The 8909-nt window shown below is 35.1% G+C and overlaps 1 protein-coding gene across 3 annotated transcripts in view; it reads right to left on the bottom strand.

Annotated features, from left to right (window-relative positions):
- The window catches only part of LOC145293789 (cyclic nucleotide-gated channel cone photoreceptor subunit alpha-like), a 476191-nt gene that overhangs the window by 203981 nt on the left and 263301 nt on the right, over positions 1-8909 (bottom strand). The gene's annotated exons all lie outside the window — the stretch shown is intronic.

Below are 8909 nucleotides of genomic sequence, written 5' to 3' on the forward strand. Positions count from 1 at the left end.
TCTAACGACATTTGTGTTAAAAACACTTCTATCCATCTGGATGTATATTATATAGTAGGGATCTTACGGGAGCAAGCAGCGATCAAGTTAGCTTTTTACAAGGGCCCCTCTTAGTACATGTCAGGATGATTCAAATTTGTAAAACAGAACGCTTCTCCGGATTGGCTGAAACACAGGTGCCAAGACAAAGGTAAGAAGTCAAACGCTGTAGACAAAAGAGTCAAATGACATAAGGACATTAGGTTTTCGAGCGAAAGAAAATCAAGGTTGTCCTGGAAGCCGTGTGTATAATAGATATCGCCAAAAATGTGAATGATCTAATCTGAATGTTACCTTGAATCAGTATGAGCCAGTGTTGCTTATTTCTTAAGTTAGTCAGTAAGGAAGTAAAGAAGTAAGTAATTTTAATAGTTTAGTCTCTCTCTCTCCTAGTTCAATTCTCTCTTATAAAACCTTGAACAAATTCCGAGAACGTATCTACTGTATGAGAAGTTATATTTGTCTAAGTTAAACTGACCAGGTGATTGATAACTACCAGCCGATTATGGCCATACATTAAAGACAGAGAAAATTAAAAGAAGCGAAGATAAAACATAAGAAACCCCACATATAAATAAACTATAATAATAAATAGTTGAAGATATAACACTATATAATAGTTTCAATTCTGAATATCAAACCTTTTGGTTTGATTGCCATACAATAATTAACACACATTTGTCTTTTGACACATATTATTTGGGTCGTAATAACTCTGTTCAGTTCAGCAATAGTCTAGGTATTGTTTGATATAATTTCCTTTTAGATAATCTCACATATAAAATCAACAGGCGTAAGGCTTGGTTAGTGTAAAACGCATTTTAGATCAACTCTTCTATTTATAAAACAATCATTTATGTCAACGGCGATAAGAAAAAATGTTAGAAATTAAAGAATGAAATTGGTGGAAAAGTCAAGCAAAGATGGAAATTGATTTGTACCAAATATAGTTGGATTAATGAAAAGATTGTGAATTTTATTAATGGCTAGCCTCGTTGCTCGGCGTTGCCCGGATGTTTGGAGGTTTGTGTTGAGCAAAAAAAAAAAGAAAAAAGTGGTAGTAGGCAGGCAGGCTCGAACCCGTACCATGAAGAAGAAAAATAGAGTGAAAAAATAAACGTTACGTTATGCTGTTGCGTTCATCTCAAAAACGGGAAGTGACGTAGTCATCCCCTCTTTTCGATTGACTAAGACTAAGAGGGGATGACTTTCGAAAATATCGGCGAAAAAGCGACCCCTCCCCGTAGAAAAATGTTCAGTTACAGGTGAAGAAATCAATGTTTTTAAACCACTTTTTCGATATTTGTCGTCCGTTGCCTCTGTTGAAAGTTTTAGACATACATACATACATACATACATACATACATACATACATACATACATGCATGATTGCAGCAACTCGTTCTCGAGTATTGCCATTACTTAATATTTCTCTGGCTCAAATGACGCAAACAGAAGCGCAACTAGCAGCACTTGCCAGACGGTCACTTCTATGAACTTTCTATAGTCCTGCACATTTACTGATGAGCGGGTCTAAGCTGTGGTGTCCCGAACACCTACCAGGCCAGACCCTGGAAGTCCTAGAGCCCTATTGCCATTGACGCACATATGTGCATCAGTCCTCTTTGAATGTCGGTTTGTTATTTTAGGCTAAAGCCAAACTTTTTGTTATGAAGATATACACTGATTGCAAATGTATATTCCATTGCTATCAAGTAATGCCTGTGGTTGAAGCTTTTTATAGTGAGGAAAGACTTTGCACTTAGATAATCCTACTGTCTAAACAACTGCCACATTGAACCAAAAAGAAGAGCAAGTCAACATAATTGGAAGCAGCAGTCGCCGCAGGTTTTATATCAGGGTGTTCCTTCTCCTAGAGAGGCTGCCTTCACCACGGCTTACGGGAACCCTCTCCACCCACCATGCCATTTGATCCATGACTGGGACTTGGTTGTTGGGCACCAGAACATACTCCACACGCCGATGTGTCATGTACGCCGCAGCTGACAGGACCTAAGCTTTTCTGGAGGATTCTGTCAGGGTTACCTCACCCTTAGCCTTTGGTTTAAAGAAACTTAGCCCACGAGGCAGTGGAGGTCCAGTTATACGGCGCAGGACACTCGCCGTTCATCAGAACCCCGTCTGCGTGGCAGTGATCACGAAGTGCACGTGGGGTTGATTTGTCTGGGAGAAGCACAATATGACGCTAAGACATCTGTGTGCTTTTAATACACGTCCACATCAAACCTTGACCACTACATACATACATACATGCATACATACATACATACATACATACATACAAACAGACAGGTGGGGTGTATCTTATAGATTACACGGTTGTCATTTAGATGGATAACACCCTGAAGATTTACTGAAACATTCGATTATGTGTAAACATTATTAAATAGAAAAATATTTACATTCTTCAAGCTTCAATCTAACACAACTTGTTTATATTCATTTCTTTGAAAAATGTTGAAATTTGTAAAAGCTGAACATCTTACACGCAAACCTAAAAATTTTCATTTTTACCATGAGTGTTGCACATTCAAATCAGGACATTATTATTGTTATTTTTATTATGAACGAAAACAACAACGACAACAGGAAAGATTTATTATCACGATAATCAGAAAGGTTTCATAGTACATAAACAATCAAAGATTTATACATAACATGGTATATTTGTTTACTTATGTAGCGGGTTAAACACAAGGTCCAGTGAGTTTTAAGAAGCTTGTAAATTAGGTGAAGTACATTCTGATTATAGAAACTGCCTGAGTAATTCGTCGGTATTCCCCGATAAGGGTGCTTCAGGCGATGAACAACAAGCTAATACCGTCGCAGGGAGGACTACTAAACAATTAAATGGAACCAGAGCTCACTAGTCTATAAAATTCTGTCGTTTGTTTTATTTTAAGTTTTCTTTTCAAGTATATAGAATACAGAGAAATCGAACCCGTTCATAAACGCAGTCTTTCTGTCCTCTCTCTCTCTCTCTCTCTCTATCTTTCTCTCTCTCTCTCTTTCAATCCAGAAATATTCTAGTAGCTTATCCGTTACGTGTTACTACACTTTCTGTTTCAGATGCGGTTTCCAGACACCAGATTGAACGCTATGTAGGAAAATCATACACACTGATGCTTGAGACAAAGAAGTCTTCCGTGCTTAGAGTTTCAACAAAGGAGATTGTGGCGATGACTATAACAGATAACTGTAGAATATAACGGCTGAACTGTTTGAATCATGATAACGAACAAAATGCAGAAAAATTAAAGAACATGTCATTTTCCAAATATCGTTTAATAATAGGAACAATAAATTTATGTAGCACATCTGATAAAAACAGCGAATTTTCACTGGTAATCATAGCTGCAAACTTCAAACAAAACGCTATCAACTTGCACGCTCGGACTGTGTAAAAAGTGAACCATGACTACTTCATCGAAAGTATTGCTGACCAATCAAGACTCAAATTTCTTCAGAAAGTTGCTTGACGCATATTTCGAATCAGTTACCATTGTTCGTCTCTTTATATGCCTCCGTTGAAGTCAATTAAAAGCTGATCAATCTTATCTTCCCGGTATGATTAATTCGATGAGTTTGGAGTGTAATATTACAAGCAGTACACAGATCAAATTTTATTACAATCTAACTCTTCATCGTCGATCTCATTATCTGCAGAATCATCCATTAGACAAACAACGTACTCTCATATTAAATCCAAAGAAAATATTCGTCCGGATGTTTAATAACAATAGTCGCCTATTCTTTTCTAATTGAAACTAACGATTTTACTGGTGAAAAACAATGATGCTGACAGCGAGACGGATAAACCATTGTGAAAAATTAGTTTAAAAATAGAACTAAAAGTTATTTTTTATTGTTCAATTCATGAATGCAACTGATCATTCAAATAGGTTTTCCTTGAGACAAAGAGCATTGAAACGACGATGTATTTAATACAAATGAAATAAAACGTCTGTTTCATTCTCTGTTTGTCAGTTCTATACTCAGAAACCTTTTTTACAGAAAATACCGGTCGATATATTTGATTCAAATTTGCATTGTTTTATACAATACGTAATTGCACGCTAGGGTCATAGCCACTACCGCTATTTCGTGTATAATGGTTTCGCTCGAAACGTAGGACGTATATGTTAATGCGATCTTCTTGCATAATTAAACATACGTAAAAATAATAATCTTTTAGAGTATACTAGCAGTTCAGCCCGGCATTGCTCGGGCCCTATGTGCTGTTCATAACTTTATGTGCATATATATATATATATATATATATATATATATATATATATATATATATATGAATTAAAAGGGGGTTAGAACAGTAGTCTAAAGAGCAGAGTGTATTTTAATGTGATAGTAAAATTACTAATTTAATTAAAATACAAGAAAAGAACAGTGCTCGTTTAAATTCAGACATATAATAAGCTCGATAGGCAAATATCATAGAGCTACTTTAATATTTAATAATGTGATTGATAATTTAAAACTCACATTCGAATTAAAAATTAAAAATCTCTTTCATAAGAAGGAACAACAACAAAATAAATAATTTGTACGATCGTTTCGGAAACGATGTTTTTATTGTGATAGATATTAAGCCACGGACAATAATTTTGACATATATATTTATAAGCTACAATCAACATCCAAATGAATACTTTGACGATAATTACCGTTTTCAAAAGGCGAACAATTAAAAGATACATCTGCCTTAATTAAAAATTGCTAGGTTTATTTATGGTGTCTTTTACATATAAAAAAAATCCCACTCAATACTTTTGCTGATGAGGAGATTTTGTTTAAAAAAACTATATGTCAAAATTATTGTCCGTGGCTTAATGTATATCACAATAAAACGCCGTACAAGTTTTCAAGAATCCTGACGAAAGAACTGACCCATTAAATTATCGCGTCATTAGCCCCCTCCCACTTTTCACGAACACATTTGCGTCCATGATTAACCAAGCTCTAGTCCATCACGTTACAGATGCTAAACTTTTGATCGACCAACCATATCGATTTAGGCAATCCCGTCTCCCAGAAGATATCCTAACTGTAATCTCTGAACGTATATACCATTCACTGGACAAAGCAGTGGAAGCTACAACGGTAGCTCTAGATATATCTAAGACTTTTTACCGGGTATGGCATGAAGGTCTCCTCAGGAAAATCAGATCATATAGTATCACTGGATGAATACTTAACATAATTAAATTCTTCTTAGATAAGAGAAAAATCCAGGTTGTCCTCAACAGTCGTACATCTAAACAATATGTTATAAATGCGGGAGTGCCTCAAGGGTCTATCCTTGGACCTTTATTATTCCTAATATTCATAAATAACCTCCCCGACAAAATTGTCTCTGAAATGAGTATATATGCTGATGACACCACATTCTAAAACAGGCACGACAGGAAAACAAATGAACACATATCTAAGGAAATGGCAGAAACACTAGATGGTGACCTTCAATCCGTAGTAGAATGGCGACAATAATAGATGGCCACATTCAATGATGGCAAGACTAAGCTTGTTTCCTTCAATAATTACAAGAGACCTTCTCTACCACAAAAACAATGACCAAAGATTCATTATCTGAGATTACTTCTTTTAAACTCCTCGGCCTAACGTTCACAGGAAACATGAGTTGGAACAATTACATGGACAGCATTGCCAGAACCGATGCGAAAAAGGTAGTCTCTTTCTACTGTGCTAGAAAGCTACCAACGCCCGAAAGTATTCTGTACCTCTATAAGGCCACCATTCGTCCATGTATGGAGTATTGTTGACATATTTGGGCTGGTGCATCTGTTACTAGTCTCTCTTTCCTAGATAAGGTTCAAAAGAGAGTCGCAAACCTGATAGGGCCGGAACTGTCATCTAAGCTTCAACCTCTGTCCCACCGACGAAATGTTGCGTCCTCTGCTTGTTCTATAAGTATTTTAATGGCGAACGCTCTCACGGACTGCAATAACTTGTGCCCCCACGACGTAAATACCCTCGACCAACCCGACAAGCAGTTAAATCCCACCCCTACACGGTGGAGATCCCGAGATGTAGGAGAGCTTTCTACCTCAGTAGTGTCTTCCCCAGAACCGCTAGACTTTGGAATTCCATTCCGGGTCCCTGCTTCCCCAACTGCACTGACATGCAGAAGTTCAAGTGTAATGTGAACCGACATCTTACTGCCCAACTTCCTACATAGTATCCCAGTAGTTTATGTCCCTGATAGTAGCCCCATACACCAAAGTGGCAATGTGCCTTGTTTGGGGTAAAAATGTAATAAATAATAAAAAACAGGAAAGTTAAGCAGTTACGCATTATACAAGAAAACTGGAGTTTCTACGTGTTCCATGTAGGTAAAGTTATATTAGATTGTATTCTGTTCCATAAATAATTATGACCTCGACACATTCTGAATAAAATGATTGTATTACCTGCTATAGCTGTTAAAACAGATTAGTAAATATCTATGCGACATGGTGGAGCTATGTTTTAAATTAGATCTTAAACGCTCCATTATTTTCACAATCGTTTCTGCAGCGTTTAACTTCTATGTATGACTCCGTTGATGTACTGTCATTATTTAATCTAACATAAGTGTTCTTTGTGTTTTACTATTTTCTTATAATCTGGAAGACAAGAGAAAATTATTTTTGGTGACAAAAAAGCGAGAATCACGAAGTACTTAAATGATTGTGTTCTTCAGAAAATACGGACTTCTGATAAGTTATCTCGGGTTATACAATTGATATTTTATCTATAGCTATCCGGTTCAACAAGTGCGCACATTAGTTCTTGATTAAGAACACAAGAATAAATATCAATATATTATTATTGACACGTAGTACGGGCACACAAAGGTATTACACACACACACACACACACACACACACACACACGCATATATATACGATATTAGTAAATATATTTGCAGCAAGTCGTTATCGATGAAAAATCTTTTTACATACGATAGCTCTCTCTTTTTTATTTGCTGTTGATTTCCTCGACGTACCGAAGATTTTTAGCTTCAGTTGGTAACTTTTGTATTAGGTGTGATTTTTTGTCAATCATGCTTTCGATGGTCGTCGGCAGAAGCAATTTTGTGATAACACTTCTTCCTTACCCTTACCTTGTTAGTAGAACATTTATTTAAAACTAATTAAATAAATTAATCAAACAAATAAAAGCCAAAATAAAATAAAACGAAGTTATAACGTTTTTATATAAAGGCAAAAAAATGCTATTTAAAAGATAATTTCCTAAATGAAAATATGATGATTCAATAAACACACGGTATATATATATATATATATATATATATATATATATATATATATATATATATATATATATATATATATATATATATATATATGGGGCTCCTTCAGTCTTTGACAGACCATGTATACCCACGAAGGGGTGCCTGCGCGTGAAATTTGTGTGACAGGAAATGCGCAATTTTCAACCACACCTCTCGACATTGTTAAATATCAGTGGCCAGTGAAGCGTGTACATGACGACTGGAAACAAATGCCGAGATAAGCGGAGAGCTCATACAGCGTCGCAAATTCCCAAATAGTCACTCATCTGGTACTAACCAGACCCGACGTTGCTTAACTTCGGTGATCTGATGGGTACCGGTATGTCAACGCGATTATGTCGTATGTATATAAATATATGAGTGTTAATATACACAAAAAAATGTAGGATACAAATCGCCATATTATATAATGGCATGAATTATGTAGTTATAATTACGTGAAAGTTATGTCAGGATTATAATTTGTATAAATACACTTTTGGCATTCGAATTGTTTACCAATGATATATGATAAGAATAATGAAAATAGTATTCCGACGAGATAGATAAAAAAAGAATAAATTCAAGGCACACGTCCAACAACGTTTTATCTTTATTGAAGATGTCTTATACTAAAAGCGAAATGTTGATATACGTGTGACATCGTTTGATCCTTTTTTGCATTATACATATATACATATATATAAATAATAAGTATATATACACTGATAAGTATATACATATGCTAATAAGAATATATATATATATATATATATATATACATACGTACATATATATATATACTAAGTTTTATTTTACTTATAAAAAAGTAATCTTCAAGCATGCATGTTCGAGGTCCTACCTCTCTTCAGCGCTGCTTGACTGTTTCTAGTAATCGACGCTTAGACCATATGTATTAACATCTGGTGTGTTATCCGTTATACTACGAAGTTCTAGATAATTTTACTGTTATTTTTATCACTTTTTTATCGCTTTTAAATATATGTAGATTTCTTGGTAATTTGTTAACGATAATACGCTTTACTAGCGTCTTCACTTGAAGAACTTTATCTTAACGAATCCACCATATTTTATTTTGACGTAAACAAATACTATTTTATTTGCCCTCCGACAAAAGGAGGGTGGACCTGTAAATTCACCCTTGTCCGTTCGTCCGTCTGTCTGTCCTTATTTTTCTCAATAACTACGCCTTGAAATTTTTTGAAATTTTTCACAAACATTAAACATGATATTAATAAAACTATAAACAGAACGAATTTTCTGGGAAAACACTGGTTGCTCACTGTATGGGTGGTTTTCAGGTTAAAATGGCTAAAATTGACACTTTTGTGCATATTAAAAAATTGATGCCTTAGATTTTTATAAAACTTTCTGAAAAGGTGTACTAATTGATTTCTATATAATTTTGTTTGTCTGTACTTCGTGATAACTTTAGGTGTGCCACAGGGACTCTTTTAGGGTTAATAAAAACACTCTATTTTTTTTAACTATTTTGCCATATTTTTCCAACATTTTC

Source organism: Euprymna scolopes, chromosome 15 (assembly GCF_053919585.1).
Source record: "Euprymna scolopes isolate OS-2025 chromosome 15, ASM5391958v1, whole genome shotgun sequence".
Taxonomy (NCBI): domain Eukaryota; kingdom Metazoa; phylum Mollusca; class Cephalopoda; order Sepiida; family Sepiolidae; genus Euprymna; species Euprymna scolopes.